The following is a 19,326-nucleotide window of genomic DNA, read 5'->3' as shown; positions in this document are numbered from 1 at the left end:
TCTTTTTCTGTCGGTTTAATCTAAAAACAGTTTGCCTAGGCACTCTGAGACCGATCATAAATATTGAAATTTATTCCACTTGTTACAAATCCCACTATACAGACCTACTTAAGAGAAATGTTGAGGGTAATATATCAAAATCAGACAGAAAACAGCTCAGAAGATGAACAATGATTGTGAAAACATTGTGAGCGAGCAGATAAAAGAAGGACATGGTTTTAAATAAAGACTGCTGTCAAAGTTTGAAATCAGTTTAGTAGCAGAAAGACCGAACCTGCTTTGCAAGTCAAAACCACAACTGATGTATTCACCAAGAAGCTGCCAGAAAAGAGTTTGATATGTAAAGAGTACAGATTTTCCAACTCCAAAAAAATTCCCCCTAGAGAGCAGTTTTTCAACCACAAATTCAACAAGTGAGATTGTTTAGAGTATTACAATCAGAATCAGCTTTAGCAGGCATAACAAATGCCAAACACAGATGATACCATGGGTCATCACACCCCCCCAACTCATGCAACTATGCAATGAGAAAAGTACTGGAAAGAGGCCATCATTGAGTCTGCGATTATGAAACACATTATCCTGCTCATGTTTGGTTAACAAACAGAGCATCGACTATCATCAGGTATGCACTAGAACGGTAGCAGTCAACTTTTGCAAAAGCTTACAGTGCAATGCTCATAAAAATGCATAATAAAATATGTGTTTTAAGAGGAAAAGTGGGTGTTTTACCTGCAGAGAATAATAAGCGGTGAAGGTTGAATGACCAGAGAGTCACAGTCGTCCACTTCTTTTCATCTCTTAGTAGAGAGAGAGCAGCGTGGTGGAGATTACTGTGCCCTGTTCAGACTAGATGTCATGTCAGTCTGATAAAATTACAAGGTTATGTTACATATTTTGTTATTTTATGTTACCCTGTACAGGCTGGTTTGTAATTCCTGATCTATAGTAGATTATAAGTGCATGAATAAAAGAAGGGAGGAGTTTTATTATTCGCTTCTTACATTTTTTCGAAAGCTTCTGATGATGTGAATCAAGACTTCCTAATGATGGGAGGCTGTATTCATCCATCATGGCTCTTTATCAGGTTTGTTTGTTGTAGGTCGGTGGACATAGAACTGCAGTAAATGATTTATTGAAGTGAATTCTTTATGCACATTTTTTTTACAGCCATGGATATAAATCTTAATCCCACGATATGGACATTTTTATCATAATATTTTTAGCCACCCTGCTCAATTTGCTATGTTTATTGATAAATATCACTGGTTGTTTTCAGGGTGCAAGACATTACATTAGACCACCTTAGATATCTACAGCCAACATGTCCTTATACCTAAATTACTAAAAATAACATAGATAGAACAGTTCTTCAAAGTAGCACTTCAAAAACTCTCATATGAGCATTTGGAAATCTACCACCCCTACAGAAATCAAAGCCATCCATTCCATCATCTAAATCCCCCAAAAAACATATCTTCTCACTTCTTATTAAAGATATTTGGCTGTGTAGACTGGTCATACTGGTCTTTCCAAAAAGCTGAAACATTTCATTGGTTTTTACTGTCCATATGCAAAGATAAACTGATACTAGATGAACAACCTCATTATTTTAAACAAGAAACACACTGATTATTTTGTTTGAACATCTCCTGTGAGTGTTATATGGTGCCGTTGGGAAAGAATCATCATCAAATAAATTGTGGTTGAGGTTTGGTGAAGAGCGGAAACCATAGCTGACTGTTTGCAGGAAACTGAATGCCAAACACAGTTTAATCAACCGAAAATCACACTTAAAATGTTAAATACGATGGACTGTGATTATTTGGATGGTGTTTTTGTTTGTTGTTGTTTTGTCCTCAACTCCTTTTACAGCTGCAGTACTTTAGGTGTGGAGATTTTCAGACTACTGCCTGTTGACTGAAATTACTCTGCAGGGACATAATCCTATAATATAATACATAATATTATTATTGTTAATTAATATCATGAAAACATGATTTTAAAATACAACCAGTACTTTCATTTTTATGGCGAGCTCAGTCTCCTACAAGCGCAGCAAAGCTTTTAGCCGTAACTCACCTTAACACATCTTAGGAAGACTTCTTTGGGTCCAGTTATTGTAGGTCTCCACTGAGAGGAAGACCAGCAGGTTCTGGACCTAAACAATACTTCTTTCAGTTTATCTCTCAAAGCAGCCACAGAAAAAAAAGACTAAGAGTAATGATGCAGAAAAAAATCAATTACACTGTCCCACTTTATCTTCTTGTTGTGTTCTCGCTGCTCAACAGATCTCTATTGTTGTTTTTTATAGAGGCAGTTTATCAAAATTTGTTTCATATTAAAGGAACAGCGAGTTGTCACAAAATGCTGCATTAATCCAGAAGAGCACAATGTGATTCTCTGTGTAGCTTCAACTGCAACAACCTTACATGGCTTGATTGTTCAAATATGAATAAAAAAGTACCAGTACTGCAACTTTAAATGAATATAAATGGTTATACCAACAACTAGATCTGGATTTGGTAGGAATGTTTTACAGAGGGACAATAGTAAAAGACCCTGTTTGAAAATAACCATTGCTCTTTCAAGGAGTGTTTCAATGGAAGCCAGTGGGAGTGTCTGCTGACCAGTAAGAGTTTTTCTACTGGTTTTTACAGACATGATACAGTTGATGTCTTGGTACTTAGATACAAGTATTGGTTTTGTGTGGAAACTGTAAAAATGAAGGTACAAATATATGAAATAAAACCCTGTTTTAGATTTTCTCTTCAATTATAAGTAGATACATTTCTATTTTAGTAGCTATTCATCCAATCAAATTCTGTGTAGAATCACAGTACAAATGCATTATATAAAGAAAACAACTTCTTAACAGGAATATACACTCATCTTCCTCAATAGGAAGTGATTTATTGCCATTTGTATAAAAAGGACCTAGTGCTTTTATATAGTAATAGTAGCAGTATATTTTATAGCAGTAATACATTTATCTTTCTTGTGTAAGAATACATGCTAACACCTAACACAGGAACCAATAATTGATTAAATTATGTTCAAATAAAATATATATATATATGAAAACTGCCTAAAAGAGGATTCATAATGATGCTATAAGAGACACTGTTGTTTAAATTTTGAGTCTGATAATCCAGCCTCTATATCACAATATATATACAATGTTTGTTGTACAGAGGTCCTGTTGATGTCTCAGTGCTTCAAGCGATGGTAGATTGTCTGTGTTTCACCGTGGCGTGGCGATGATCTCGTACCTACGTGGCAGATCGGCAAAGCTTCTATACTCTGGAATGAGGTTTATACTGTCAGGGCATCCGGTGCAGGAAAATGTAAAACGCTACAGCGGTGACACTAGGAAGATGAAAAGCTCCATACGAGCCAGTGACACCGCCAACACAGGCTCTCTTACCTGAAGAGAGACATAATCAAAAAAAACAACAAAGAGCTGCATAATGAAAAAGAATTGCTTGTGATTATTAAGGAGAAAAATGTGAGATATGTACTGTACAAGTAGCACAAAATGACTCACAAAAAAACTATCATGTAAAACACAGATTCATGAAGTTGTCAGCATGTTGGTACACCAGCATGCTAACATCTAGTAGTTAACATTCACATTCATTGATGACTTATCAATTAACTACTTGTGTTTTACCTGCAGCAAATGGCATAAATGCAGGATTTTTCTTAAAGTTGCCATTCTGATTGACGGGTTGAAGGACCAGGGAGTCGCCCGCTGCTTTTCTTCTTTCAGCACAGAGTGTAAAAAATATCACAGTGTATATGTGAATAATCACAGTGTCCTATTGAGACAAGATATCATGTCAGTCTAATAATATATTTTTTGCAATACATTAGGTTAATTCCTACAATATTGCAGGGTGCACTCTAATTACAGGACAGGTTCACAATTTTTCAAGTCTTAAAACAACAGTCAGGAGCCCAGATGAACATTAAAACATGTTTTTCTTGCCGTAATCATTCCTCCTGTTCATAGTGACCATTAGAAGATCCCTTCATAATGTACTTACAATGTAAGTGATGGGGGACAAAATCCACAGCCCTTCTTCTGTGCAAAAATGTATTTAAAAGTTTATTTGAAGCTAATATGAATCTCAAATCAAGTCAAATCAAGTAGATATCTTTCAATGTTACAGTCTTTTTAGTGCCAAAGTTCCTCTTTTTGTTACTAAACTTCCACCTGCAGCTCAACAGGTAAACATCCTTCCTGTCTGAGGAAACACAAAGAGGGAATTTGATGCTAAAAAGACTGTAAATGTGGCAGATATCCACTTGATATGACTAACTCAGACTGCTGAAGCCTCATATAAGCTGCATATCAACTTTTAAATGCATTTTTGCACAAAATGATTGTGTGTGCGTTTGAAGGGGATCTTTTGATAGTCAGTATGAACAGGAGGAATGATTAAAGCAAAGAAAACCTCTTTCACGGTTCATATGGGCACCTGACTGTCTTTTTAAGACAGACCTGGAAAACTGTGAACTTATCCTTTAATGTTATCTTGGAAGGTTACTTTGGGGATTGTATAACCTCTGAAAGAGACATCCTGGAGTGTATAGTGAGGGAGGCTGAAGGGGACGATGTCCAGAAAACGCTGCACCTCATGGATGACTGCATCTGTGAAAGGGAGGAACTTCCTGTTCTCTATGGTGGGACAACTCTCTTGTCCAATCACAGTGTCAATCTCTTGCTGCATTTTCTCTGGATAAGATAAAGCAAAAAGTATTCCAAAGTGTTGTTATGCATGTTATTAGGTAGATGCATCTACAGACTTATTCAGTTCTTGACCACAATGTCTTAAGAATTGGAAATATAATATCCCTCCCTCTTCTGTAAAGGGACCTACCCTGTATGTTTGGGTTTTTGATCAGCACACTTAGAGCATATCTGATCGTGGAGCTGGTGGTTTCTGTCCCTGCCAGGAATAAATTCATCGCTGTACACACCAAGTTGTCCTTTTCCTGAGAGGACAAAGTGGTAATAGTGCTGTAAGATGCACAACAGAGTCAAAATGTAAATTATGCAGCAGGTGACAGTTGAGTTTTTGTTTGTTGTTTGTTCTTTCCAACCTGATTCATTCAGATGAGGAAGCAGTCAATGTAGTCTCTGGGCGAGCTGGGGTGTAGAGTCTCTTTTTGCTCTTGAATCTTCATCTCGATAAACCCTCCTGCCTCCTCAATATGGGCGAAAACAGTGTGTTGTGGGCCGGGCAGACGCTCCATGAGCCAGGGAAAGAGATGTGTTCAGTAGGTTGGGACATTCAATCCGGTATGTTGTGTATAAAATTTAGGAAAGTATTACAGAATATTCTTACTTAATATGTTTTGGGCACCATATGACAACTGGACCATCAGCCTCTGATTATTTGACTCACCCACCTCCACTTACATGACCCAGAGGGCTGCTAGCAAACGTTATCATTTCAGAAATGATGTTGAGGAGGCGCTGGAACTGCTCATCGTCATGTCTGAACCGTTGGCCGAACGCCAGGCAGCAGATCACACTGGACATGGTGCAGCTCAACAAGAATGTGGGGTCAAAGGGCGTGGCTGGAGGAGTGGGAAAATTAAAAAGGTACTAATCAGAAGTCAAAGTGATGTTGGAAAGATCAGAACTTACTTAGCATTTATCTATCCAACATAACAGCAACCTGCAATCATCAGCCTTGTATCGGGGTGTGTTTAGACATTTATTCATGTACGGAGGTTTATCTCGGCCAAACTTTTTAACATCAAGCAACTTTTATTGATCAATATATAAATTTTAAAATATTAAGTGAAACAATTATTTATAGTAAATTCACATTCATAAGTTGATCACCTCTCATGACCACATTTTACTCTGGGCCTCTGTTGATATTCAGGCTGTCCCATTTTACCAAATTTGCGATCTTTTAAAAGTAAAATGCAGTTTAAACTGCCCTGTGTGGTATCTTGAGTGAGGCTTCAGTGTGTTTTTTAGCAGGTTATGCAACACATTCTATGTTTACTTTGCATAAACTGCCATCAGAAAGAGATAAGAACTTAAGATAGCAGAAAGAGAGAGATAAACACGCTGACAGATTCAACAAAGCTTCCACACATTCCTTTACACACACCATTTACTTCATGTATCATCGTAGGGTTTTTTATCTGTTTGTTCAGTGTATTTGTTGCTAAAGGTGTTGATGATCTAGGTGTTCATATTCATTCAGGTGTAAGGTTGGATTAGCATCTCTTTGACTATATTTAATGTACTGTACTGAAACATACAAGAGAGAAACCCTCTGGAACTGTAGCGCCATACAAAATAAACTTGACTTAAGAGATTATGAAATAATCCTCTTTCACATCAGCCTCGTGTGAAACATGTGCTCTTACAACAACAGCTGAAAACACACCTTTAAATGCGTCTATGCCCTCATGTGTTTGCTCTGGATCCACTCTGCCATCTCTTTGCGTCCCATCCCAAGTCCAGGTCTCTTAGGGTTGTCAGGGTGAAACGTCGCAGCTGACGCCAGCGCTCTCCATTACCGATCCCCAAACCTGACAATGGAAGCATGCAAGAGAAGCTGTACAGATATGGAGACATGTAGGCATGAAAAAAATCACTGTTCCCAAGACAGAGATGAGAGATTTGATGTGTCTTGTGTTACAGTAGCCATTAGTAACTTTGAACAGAAATGGCAGTGCCCATCTGCCTGTGAGGTCATCTACCTGGTCCACCAAGGCCTCCTTCACTGCATCATATCCTACTAAAACTACCGTCCGCTGCCAGCCCAGGTACACTGTCATCACAGGACCGTAGGTTTCACTGAACTAGAACAAGACATGCTGTTAGAGGAAGAAACATTCTCAGGTAGATTATGTTGTTTTTATGCAGATAAAATGCACCCTTAGAAAGTCAAAAGTCAAATTCAGTACGACTGAATAATGAAGAGACAGTCTGCTTTCTGTTTTTTTTTCCAGATTACAGGATACATTATTATAGAACCTTAACATCAATAATGCTAAATAATTTTATTCCCAAACTCACTTTTAGAAAGCTTTTAAAAGGTGTGTTTTTGTCCAGTTGTGGCAGGTTTCCTATGAGAGGAAGTGCCAAAGGTCCTGGAGGTAAACAACACTCCCTGCTGTTTTTCACACTAAATAACCACAGCAGAGCTAAGATTAGCCCTGCCAAGATCACTGTGGCAAAAAAAAACCTCCATAACGCTTGTTAAACTTTCACACTCTTCTCGTTTCCTTGCTGGTCACAACAGATCTCTCGTTACTGACTTTCTCTCGGTGATTGATTAGATGCAGTCTCGGGCTCTTTCATCTGAAAAAATTGTATTTATATTTAACAGGGAGTTGGCAGGAGCGCTGCATTGGGCCATAGGTGAGCCGTGTTACTTTCTGTGCGCCTGATCTTGCTTTTCATTGGATAAAAGCCATGCATGAAGAGAGGCTGACAAAACAAACTGTCAGAGCATTTGACCTGAGTTATATGGAGATATGGATATGCACTTCTTCTGTCTTCCCTAAGATTTGACAGGAATTACTAAGACTGTAAGTTACTGTATGTTTCAAAGCTGAGTTCATTTGAAAACCCAGAAGTGTGAACTTTGAGGTTTACTTGACATGATGAAACTGTTTTAGATACGAGTACCCTGCAATGTCAACAAGAGGCCAGTAGTCACGGCTGGGTTCATGTGCTGGGAAGACAAAAACTAGCTAGTTGGCCTCTGTTGATATCTCAGGCTCTCTTTATGATATACAGTAAATCAGACTATAAATGATCCAGAAACCATATTTGAAAGGGCCCTTTGAACATGTTTTCTAGTGTGATCAGTCAAACTCTACAGCAAAAACAGTAAAAATTTAATAGCATAGTATAAAATGTTTTGTTTTTGGAGCTCTTGCTCTTTTCACCGCAGCATGACAATGAGCAGCTGGCCACGTAGCACGATCGCACAGCTGCTGCGTTGAGGTTTACACTGGAAGTCTAATACAGGAAAAGAATGATAATAAAAAATAAAAAGCTTGATTTTTAGCGAGAGACTCGCCAATACGAGCTCTCATACCTGAGAGAAGAAACACTGCACTGTATGAGAAAAAAAAAAAAAAAAGGGATTGTGGGGTTGAAGCCATTATATAACACGAAATGACTGGTTCCCATTAGTCTCTGGCAAAATCCACACACAGGCTGTAGTTGCTGAATGTTAACAAAATACTCATTATTGTAATAGTCTCCATCCATTTTAATCCAATAAATTGATAAACCAGTAATTGTATCATCAGGAATGACACAATTTCCTACGCATGCTATGTGCTCAAACATAATATATGTTGTATCTTCATAAAGTCTGCGAGTGGAGCTTCAGCGTTTTACGTAATACATTCTATATTTTGCGAACAGAAAGAGATAAGGATTAAAGAGTATGGCTGAAGAGAGAGGGATAAATACCCTGAGCAATCCAACAAAGCTTTCACATTATCTTCTTAGATGTTTACTGCAGACTCTTTGCTTCATGTATCATCCGTTAAATTGTTCATTCAGTAAATGTTTTGATGAATATTCAGATCTTTTCACTCTCTGTTTGGCTGCTTCTCGTAGCACCGGATACTATGTGTGTGACTAACTTGTGAAGCCATACGTACAATTTATTTTTCCTCAAGATGTTTTTGCTTAGTGTAAAGGTGTTTCATTTCATTTCACATTAAATCACGGATGTATCTTTGTGGTCTCCTCTTCTATCCCCCTTGCATCCATCCCATAATCTCTTAGCGTTATGGGTGTGGCATATGTCAATAACTTAACCCCACAACTTTATTTAAAGTGCTTTGCTGAGAATAAAAACTCTTACAACATACTTACAACAGCATACAGCACAGGCTTGCAATAAATTAAATAAAATATGAAGGATTACTTCCTTCAAGGATCAGCAAAGATGTGATGTGATCAAATGATCTATGTTAAATGTGATCGATGCCCTTTAGCCACACACCAGTGGACATTCAGGAAGCCATAGATAAATGCAGGAAAAAGTCTGTATGAATGGATTCCTTTGATGAGAGATTTGTTACCGTAGCCCATTGAGGAAAAACGGCGTTTGCCCTCTTTGGAATAAATGCAGTCTTCTGCATTTTCCATCAAGGCCTTTTTTACTGTGTTGTATCCAACAGTCCACTGCAAGCCAGATACAATGTCATCACAGGCCCGTAAGTTTCTCTGAACAAGTTGCAAGACATTTTTTGTCAGAACAAGGCAAATTTCCATCTAAATTTAACTGCTCATGTGCAAATAAAATCCACTTTGAGAAAAGTCAAGGTTAAAGATTAAGTACAGTATGACCAGCCAGATTGTAGTATTCATTATCATACCACCTTGAACCCCTGTGAATAATGCTATTAATTAATAGCCAAACTATTAACTTGCAAAGGCTTCTGAAAGATGCTTTTTTTGTCCAGCTGTGGCAGGTTTCCAAACAGGAGTAACTCTAGTCAGTCATGGACGCAGATGATCTTTTCTGGGGTTTTTTTTTTTACAATAAACAGCCACAGCAGAGCTTAGATCAGCTCTACCAAAATCACTGTCATAGAAAACGCTCTTTACACTTTGTCTTACTGTTGTCTCCTCCAGTTACTGCTTCCTGTCTCCTCATATAACCCACTGTGGCGCAAAAACTTCAAATCCAGATCACGAGCTGCAACTGCAAGAGATCATTTTTGATGTGAGACAAAATCTCAGATAAGCACACAAAGCCATTCAAGCTCTGCATATCCCCCTCTTGTGCAAATCTGCTCTATCATCCCTCCTCTCCAAACCTCGGCCTACTGTCTGCACTGTCGCTCCGTACCAGCCAACAAACAGCAGATTGATGCAAGAGAGAGAGAGAGAGAGAGAGACGTATGGTCACGGTGAAAGGATTTATTCAGAGCTCGCCTTTGGACTGCATATCATGTAAGATACTGGTATGAGTAGATGGTGGGTAAAGGGTTAATTTCTGAAAGCAAGGAAAAAATGAAGCACCAATGAAATGGAGACAATGAGGAGAAAATATTTACAGTGATCACATTTTTAAAAAAATTATAAAATAAACACAGCGATGAGACATACAGTGGAGAAACAATATTATCATTCTGAGACTAAAATTTCCTCAAAAATGTCTGTGTGGCTGACTGGAATCGTTATACTGCTCACCCAGTTAACCTCAAGCCGTCCTGTGGCATGGAAAGAGTGATACAACACAGACAGACAGTGTTCAGAGGAGTCAAGATCATGAATGATTTACCTGAAGAGCATGGGCATAAAGCCAGGAAGAACATCTTCATTAATTTATAAATCAGACGAATAGATAACCCAATGAGTGATTAATTAATAACAATGCCCTTATATTATAAAGGGATACCAACACAGGGATTTCTGATGAGATTAAAAGGTCTTTCAAACAGTTTCTCTCTCTTTCTGGCCACGACTAAAAAGCAAATCCTCCACAGTCAAATGCATCAAAGTCGGAGTCCCCTTCAAAGTCAAAGCTGTTGAAGTGCGGGGAGTCGACGTCCTGGCTGCAGGCGTGAAAGGAGCTTCCTGCGGGAAGCTCGGATAAGCCTCCTGCGCCGTGGGCAAGCTCCGGGGCTCTGCCGGCAAGGGGAGAGGAAGGGGAGCAGGAGTTGATGTAACCTATAGCAGAAGAGGCGGCTGCCCCTCCCATCAACAGGCACACTGCCCTCACCGCCCGGGCATCACTGCTGTTGCCATGGCGAAGACAATCTGACACACGATGAGGGGGGGCCATGGAAACGCTCCGCAGAGGCCGTCGTGGTCCACTGGCTGTAGAAGAATTATAAAAGAATATCAACAATATTCAAAAATACACTAAAGTGTTTTTATCAAATACACCAAATTGGGGGAAAGTTGGTTAGTAGTCAAATTAACTTTTTAATGTGTAGTTTGGGTTTTTTTCCAGTCAGTCATTACTCTGGCTTTAACCAGAAAAGTCTTCCAGGGTTCCTGGATGTGTGTAGGTCAAGTAGTAGGTCAAGTTTATATGATGTGACTGTATAAACAGTATATCAGCTATATGTATCACGTAACTCATCAACAATTAATGAGCCAATTTCAATCCTTTGTTCATTCCTTTGAAGCTCAATTGAGAAATATTTTGACAATAACACCGAATTGAATTACTTATGAATCACTAACTCTACAGTTCTTTGCAGCTTTTAGCCTCTTTTTGTTCATTGTTTGGGTCGTCCAGCTGCTAGCTGCTAGTATACACTATCTGTCCACTATGAAACGAAAGAAAGGTAAACTAAAAAGGAGTGGTTGGTGAAGAATGAAAGCATTTTTTAAGAGATTTATTACAGGAGTTGGTCTGCCAAAACAGATCTAAAACACAAGTGGATACTGGACTAAACATTTATCAAGTGGAAACAATATGGTATGACTCCAGTGGGATACTCATGCTGACATGTGTCTGCTGGATGTATACTTAAGAGAAGATGATGTCTCGACCACACTTGTTGAATAAAGTTGAGTGTGGAGTGGAGTGGAGTTCAGATGTCTCAATAACCCAGCATACAGAGGACAATCTAAAAGTAGCCCTTACATTTCTTGTAGCGATTAATTTTAGATTGTGTGAGCCATTACAGAATATAGAAATGCTGTAAGTTGTACACAACAATCAGATGAACAGATGCATGAACTTGCACCAAGCTGTCGAGTGATCTACTTTAGCAAATCGCACATCTGCATGTGTCAGTTTTTAGTCTTCCAGAGAAACTTCAGTTGTATTGAAAGTTTTTTTCATGTCTTATGAAAGCAGTGAAGACGTTTTCTTAGTTCACTTGCGTTTTTTTCTGAAGTTGCAGTGCATTGAGCTCTCTCAGCCAGCAGACTTTACCCCCTAATGCAGCATTAACTTGTGAGATATTACATATGTCAAATAACTACAAATGGCCTGATAACTGACCTTGACTATGGCCTACGTCTCTGAAGGAGCCTCCCCGTTCAGTGACTCGAGACAAAGGAGGGGTGCCCTCGCTGACCCTGGGTGACCCAGGGTCTTTATCACTGGAGGAGTCGGGCAGGGGGTCTCTGTCGGTGATGCAAGGAGTGATGCTGCGCTGTCTCTGAAGGGTCAGAGGTGACATGACACCCTAGAAAATGAAACAAATACATAATTATCACAGAGATAAACCGGGTAGCCTCACATATATATTAATATATTATACTGTATGTTTTTAGATATATAGCCTGTGTGTTCTCAGATATTATTAGGAAGTAATACATAGAGATACTTTGACACACAAAACTATAAATGAGAAGTGAGATATTGAGATGAAGAAACAAAAACAGGGTTGAATGACACAACAACGTGACCAGACTGCACTCAAAACCGCTGACTCACCTCTCTCACTTTCCTGATTAACTTCTGCCACAGACTGTGAAAGGTAAATATGACAAGTCATGATATTTGAACCAGATCCAGGCTTGCAGATTATCACATCAACAATCAAGTGTATTTGTCCCAGTCTGATAAACATCTGCATGATAGTAACTGGGACAAAGGAGACCTAAATTCCAGCATGTTATTATGTGCAACATCTGATAATGAGTGGGGTAAAGGACATTTGAAATCCAATGTGTATGTGTGTGTGTGTGTGTGTGAAGGGGAAAACTTCCCTACTATCACCTACTTACTATCTGAGAAAGCTGAGAAAGCAGCAAAATTGGCCACAAAATCTGTATAAGCCTCCCACAACCAAAGATAAAACACTTAACAATACGCTTATTTGAGAGGGACCCACTTGCAGTCATCAGGGTTGTCTGTCAGCAGCAGCAGAAATTTGTTCTGTGGCAGGATGAGGGCGAAGCAGCAGTCCCTCCTGCCCCCTGGAGGCAACTTAGGCAGGTCAAGGATCTCTCGTCCCTCTGCGATCGACTCACAGTTGGTTTGTAGTGCTATCACCTGGTCCGGAGGAGACTCTGCATCCCGGCACACCAGTAGGCTTCCCTCCATCGTCAGCACAAGGTACTTCTCCTTCCACTGCTTAAACATGAAGCCCCCTGCAGCAAAAAAAAAACACAGTATCACAGAGGGAGCCATGTGGGGTTAGTCCATTTATACTCTTTTGATTTAAGATGATGTTGCAGTTATCTTGAGAACCACTGTCTGCAATCTTTCAGCATAGAGAAGAGTCTGTGCTTGTTTTTCCTTTTACCATTTTCTGCTGTTCTTTTGTTTGTTTGTTTTTAAGCAAGAAATAAAACTCCCATGTAAATAAAATTTTCCTGAGCTATATTGTCCATCACAGTCAACACAAACTTCATCTCAGAGTAATTCATCACTGAGTGACTAGGAAAATACAAACAACACAACAACAACAATAACCTCAAAAAAAAAATGCCTCGGAGCAAAATGATCATGGATAATGTTGCTTTATATATGTATTTGTTAAATTGAACCCCTCTCGTTAGAGTCCTATTTATCAGGGCAGCATTTGATTTCAAGTTAGGGCTGTTCCAAACCTGTATATAAAATAATACACAATTACAAAAACAAGAAAATGGGAAAAAAAAAAAGGCAACAGCATGTGGCCTGAAATTCCAAATAACTGGAGAAATCTCAGCACTGAGAGCAGCATCAAAAGTGTGAATGTTGTTACATGTAAATGATTATAAAGTGAACCTTTAGCTGAAACAAAAGCAAAAGCGTCTGTTTTTGGAACACAGATTTCAGGACAGGACACACAGCGTTGGATAGTAAGTGTCCCAGACAGCCGTCCATTCTGTAATAACGATAATCGATGGTGAGCACATGTTGATGGACAGGTAAGATCTGCTCTATTTCTCCATACAGAGGATTAAAGATGAACAGGTGGATTTTGCAAAAGAGAGAGAGAGAGAGAGAAAGAGAGAGGTATAGGAGTTTAGATTTGATGGTATAGATTTGATATTATAAAGCATTATTATTAAGGCATTTTACTATTATTAGTCCCACACAGTCAAGAGAGGAAAGAATAACATTCTGAACCGCTGACATTACTAGTAAATAGTATCCTCTTCCTCAGTCCACCGAGCCACCATGACGCCACTATTAAATGACATCCAGGGAGATATAAAACAGATGTAATATAAGCAAAAAGACATGAAACACTGGCTCCTGAATCATGACTTGGCTCTGAAAATGAATATCTCATCATTCTTTAAAAACACATCTGGGAGTGATGATATCAGACAGAACGGCTCTCAGACTGAAATCATTCATCGTTGGAGTGCTGATCTGAGACAATACTCCTCTTCAGTAACTGTTGAGTCAACAGCCCTGTGAGCCCTTGCGGTTCTCAGAAGGATAAATGGCATAATTAAAGATGTATTACACTATTATGTTTAATTCGGTAATATTACATTATCACAAGCACAAGTTCACCACTCAGTACAATAAGTCTATTTTCTTCTTTCCGCTAAAGCACTGAGGTCATTCATAAAGTATAGTGATTTGTTTTATTTTGGATTTCCTTTTTCCTCTTTAATGATAAGTACTGTAGCTGATTTAAGATCAAAACTCTTCACATAGACCAAATTCGTGACATAAACTCTGATCATCCACTGTCTGTTTACCAGATTGTGAACAAGGCCCACAGTATAAAACCCACAAACAACACCACAGCAGATAACTTGACTAACTCAGTTGTCAGGTAGAAGCTGCAGCCAAACAGGAAAAACATTTAAAATTCCATCAGTAACATCACGCAACACAGATTTAATCCAAAAAAAAAAAGTGCCTAGTGCACTGAATAACAATGACCTCAGATATCTAGAATGAGCACAAACATGAAACAAAAAACAGATAGGATCTATCACCCGTTGCATGACGACAGAGAACAACGGCACATGGGTGAAGGACTCAAAGCGGGCCTACCATATTTCCTCAGGAAGCCTCGATGAACGCCTGCTGTGCTCATGCCTGCGGTCATCAAAGCAAAGCAGGGACGGCAATGCGAGGCAGGGCATTTGATGCTGAAAAATAGGGTAAGAGAGGGAGAGAGAGAGAGAGAGAGAGAGAGAGAGAGAGTAATCCCCACTATTTAGGCCTCCCTGTTGTGAGTGGAATTGGAGCCGATGCCCGCTTATGCACACATAAACATCATATGAGCGTAAGAGGCCCAAATAATCATAGCAGCGATGGATAAATCCCACCAGAAATATCCAATGATTTTCATCGCGGCCATCACCAGATGTCATGTTGGACTTTCCCATTTCTCCTCTCGCAGGAAAAACATGTACAGATTTAAGCTTCTATTTGCAGTCCTACGCTCAACATATGGCTGATTCATAATAGCTTATCATTAAACTGCCATCAAACCTGTTTCCTAGTGTGTCTCCGAGCACTTGGATGGCCTCCGAAACCAGGGGCTTGGATCTCTCCTGCTCAGGCAGATTAAAACAGAGAGATTATTATTCTTGCACATCTGGAAGCCTGTTGTTGCAGCGCCGTGGATAGGCCCAACCAAGATTTTAATCTGTGCAGATCTGTGGGATGTGTGCCCTCTTCTGAGCGACAACCTCCAAGATATTAACTGTTTTTTCAATGTCATATATCCAAGTGGGATTAAACGCGACTCATTGTGTCAGCCTGTGCTCACTTATCACAGTTAGAATAACATTATGTAACAGGAGGGATCAAGAGGGGACGACGCTGTCATTACCGCAACCGCCTGGGCCACATATTCACGGATAAATGGGTTGTAAGACGGTGAAACACACAGTTTATTTAGCACAGTGAGGAAATTAAGTACATAGCAAGAGAATACATTTAGCATTTACTCAACAGATATAAAAGACAAATAAATGTACGGCATCCAGAGGTCAGAGGTCACATTCACCTACAGTAGAAGGTGCAGCTAAAATCAGTTCAATGATTTGTTCAAGGACCCTTCAGCAGGCCTGACAGTTGAACAAATGTCTCTACAGTAAGACAGCGGTCCTCTTTAAAGGAAGAAGGTTGAGAAGAAGCTGAGTGAAAAAAAACGTATTGACACTTTTATTAAGGAGAATTTATCTCTACTTAGTAATTCTAATTACATTTTCTCTTCTCAATCCCCTCTTCTCATGTTGCAGTGTAGAGATTTCTGAGAGTAAATCTTCCAAACTGTGTGTTCAGGGGACAAAACTCATTGAACCTAATATGTGCTTATCCGGGGGTCTTTGGTTCTGAAACAAACTGGGAATTGACTGAGTCCCCGTGGAGTCGAGAGGAGTTTAACACATGCAGATTGAATGCGTTCACACACATGTGGCAACTAAAAATAAACGCTCTTGAGAACTTAGATTGTTTGTCTGGTTTTTATGCAAACAACAACTGAAAGGAAGGATTGACAGGGCACCCAAAAATCATCACATAAAACAAACATAACTGAAATACACACAAAGGTCTGTATAAACCCATAAACTTTCCAAACACAAAAACACACACAAAAAAAACACTAATAAACATGCAGATTTTTAAAAAAAATCTGAAATGTCCTTCGTGACATCACTAATGTGTCAAAACGTTTGTTTTAAAGCCTGTTTCTTTTTTCAGTGACTCTGGAAGTCTATTGACAGTGATAACCAGCTGTGTTTATGACTAATCAGAAACAGGGCTACTTATTAAAAACCAAATGATGAAGAGGAACCAGGCCATCTTCCCTACGGTGACTGTTAATTTTCCATCTGACAGATCAAGTGTATTTTTTCTGAACGGTATACACTTTTAAAATAAAGCAGATGTTAAAAATCTAAAGTCATATTCTAGTTGGGGTTCAGATCATCGGGCATCTGCTCTGCGGTTGATGTTATAAACCTTTTTGGAACATCCGACCCTGAGAAAAATTTCTCGCTCGATTTGATTCTCACATCTCATCAACAGACACTACTTAACTCTTGACTCTTCATTTGCCAGATTAGACTGTTGAATCTCATTAAAGAATTATGCACCTTATGCACATTCAGCCATTTTGGGGGAATCTGGGCGCACTCTGCAGGTACCTTGTTGCACGGGATGTTTAATGTATTGACGAAAGGGCCTATACAGAAATTACTAAAGTGCTTCCATGTACAGCAATGTTATATTTCTGGTGTTGATGAGACATTTTCATATTGTGTTTAATACTTTCATACAGCTCACACTGTGGTAGCTCACAGGACTTCTGTATATCTGAATAAATGCTGAAAAAGTCAAGTTTCTGACAGTATTAAAACATACATAATACACTTTGCATATATATTATTTAGAATAATATAAAAAATGTAAATAGAAGTACAGGTACCAAAACACACTTATGGTTAAAAGTATCCTCAAAATTTGGTAGCCAAAAGTACTAATAAACATGTTATATTCTTTATATACTTATATATATATGTAGTTATTTATTGGTGCTTGGTCTCACGTGCAGCATGCAGGCTTTGCATTTTTCACCAACAGGGGGCAGAAGAGCCTCTGTAAACTTCAGGCAGTCTTGTCACGTGTCATGACAGTCCTTGTGATGTATCAACAGGTTGGGGAGAGCAGTTTGTCTTTAGCTGCATCCAGTTTGCAGTCAGAAGAAGAAGAAGAAGAAGAGGTGAGTTCATTATTACCGCCCCCGGGTGGTGCCGTAGCTGGGAGAGCAACAGTAAGGTGTTTCCCATGTCTTGCAGCCAGTAGGGACCGTCCTTAGAGACCAGCAAGTTGTTTTGTTCACCAAGCAGAACACAATAACACAATAACTGGTGTCCATATGACTTATTTTGCTGTTGAGTTGGTTTTATAACTGGAAGCATGTGCTTTCAACTCTCTTAATCCACTTTAGCTTCACCTAAAAATCCCTTAGTCTTAAAAGTCCTGGTGTTTGGTGAATCAGGTTTTATTGATTTTGGTGTGGCTTAAACCTAAACACAGCCTCGGATCTGATGCCCATCCCCCTCAAAACCCAAACATTCACTCCTTCCAGGCCCATCCAGCCCCAAAAACTTTGTGTTTTTGAGTAGAACACCCCTCTTTCTTGTACAGGACCCCCTCGGTGACCCTCTTCCCTCCCTCCTTGCCTCTCTCTCTGTGCCTCTATCTGGGAGCAGTGAGAGCACCATTGCTCAAGCTCCTATTGAAAAGAGAGCGTATACAATGGGGTCTTTCTCAGTCGCTCTCTGTCTCCATTAAAGACCCTGGGAACACAACACTGTCCACAGGGCCATTCTTAAAGGGCCAGTGAGACCCAGGTCCTCGCAACCTGAGTTCCAGTACCTCCCATCATTTTCATGGGAAAAGAAAAAACATATATATATACATACATAACAAATCAATTACTCACGAATGCTATGTGAACTCTGCACCAGCATCACCTCCGTCCAAACATACACAATCACAAGACATCACAGTCTACGACAGCACAGTACGAGCCGCTCTACTGCTCCCCAGCGTCTGATGGGAATCAGGGACAGCGGCACTTATTTAGACTACAGTTGATGATGCTTCAGTCTGTTTTGGCTGAAATGGCAAGTTCAAACAAATACCTAGACATACTGATGACATAATGTGGAGTAGCAATAAATACAAACAGTAATAGCCTGAATTACTATTATTACCTTTTTTTTTGGATTCTTCCTCTTTTCATGGCCTTCATCCAGGTTGTCATTGTAAATAAAACATTGATATGCCTACATAAAGGTTATAGAAGCATTTTAAACAGTTACAGCAGTAAAATTCAGATTGTAAAGGGACTTCACATATTAAATTTACATGCCACCGTTAAAATTCATTGGGAAGCTTTTGGTTTATTACCCCAAGTCCTAAGAAGTTGAGGAGCAATTTGATTTTACTTATTTCAACTTTTTTCAGTTAAACTGATGTGTTTTGACTCAGGGGATGATGATAACTTCAATGTCCAATAAATAGAAAAGCAGAATAAAAATCATGTAAAACCTTTATTTAAGTACCAAGACATCGTGAAATAATACAGCAGCAATTATAAAAGACAGTTAACATCACAAGCACAATTAAAAAAACAAAACAGATTAAATCAGATCACATGCACAGATAAAAACAGATAATATTGCAACCTATTCTAATGTAAGGATTCATGTACTATTAACCGAGTAAACAGGGCAGGTAAAGCTATTGTTTCTGCTCTTTAATACACATATTCAAAAGCTTTTCAGCTCACTGTCTCATTTGTTTACATGGAAACAGACTAATTCATATCCTGCCTGGACAGATAATTGTCCATCATGTCGTTGATCCACACATGGTCAGTTCATAGTTGACACATATACTTTGTTTCAAGCGGGAAACGGGTGATTTA

The 19,326-nt window shown here is 39.1% G+C and overlaps 1 pseudogene; it reads right to left on the bottom strand.

Annotated features, from left to right (window-relative positions):
• Positions 1-3,244: 3,244 nt before the first annotated feature.
• LOC121899016 lies at positions 3,245-9,154 on the bottom strand (annotated as a pseudogene).
• Positions 9,155-19,326: the final 10,172 nt, after the last annotated feature.

Source organism: Thunnus maccoyii, chromosome 6 (assembly GCF_910596095.1).
Source record: "Thunnus maccoyii chromosome 6, fThuMac1.1, whole genome shotgun sequence".
NCBI classification, from domain to species: Eukaryota; Metazoa; Chordata; class Actinopteri; order Scombriformes; family Scombridae; genus Thunnus; species Thunnus maccoyii.
Note: the sequence above shows the minus strand (reverse complement) of the source record. Positions and strands in the feature narration are given on the sequence as shown.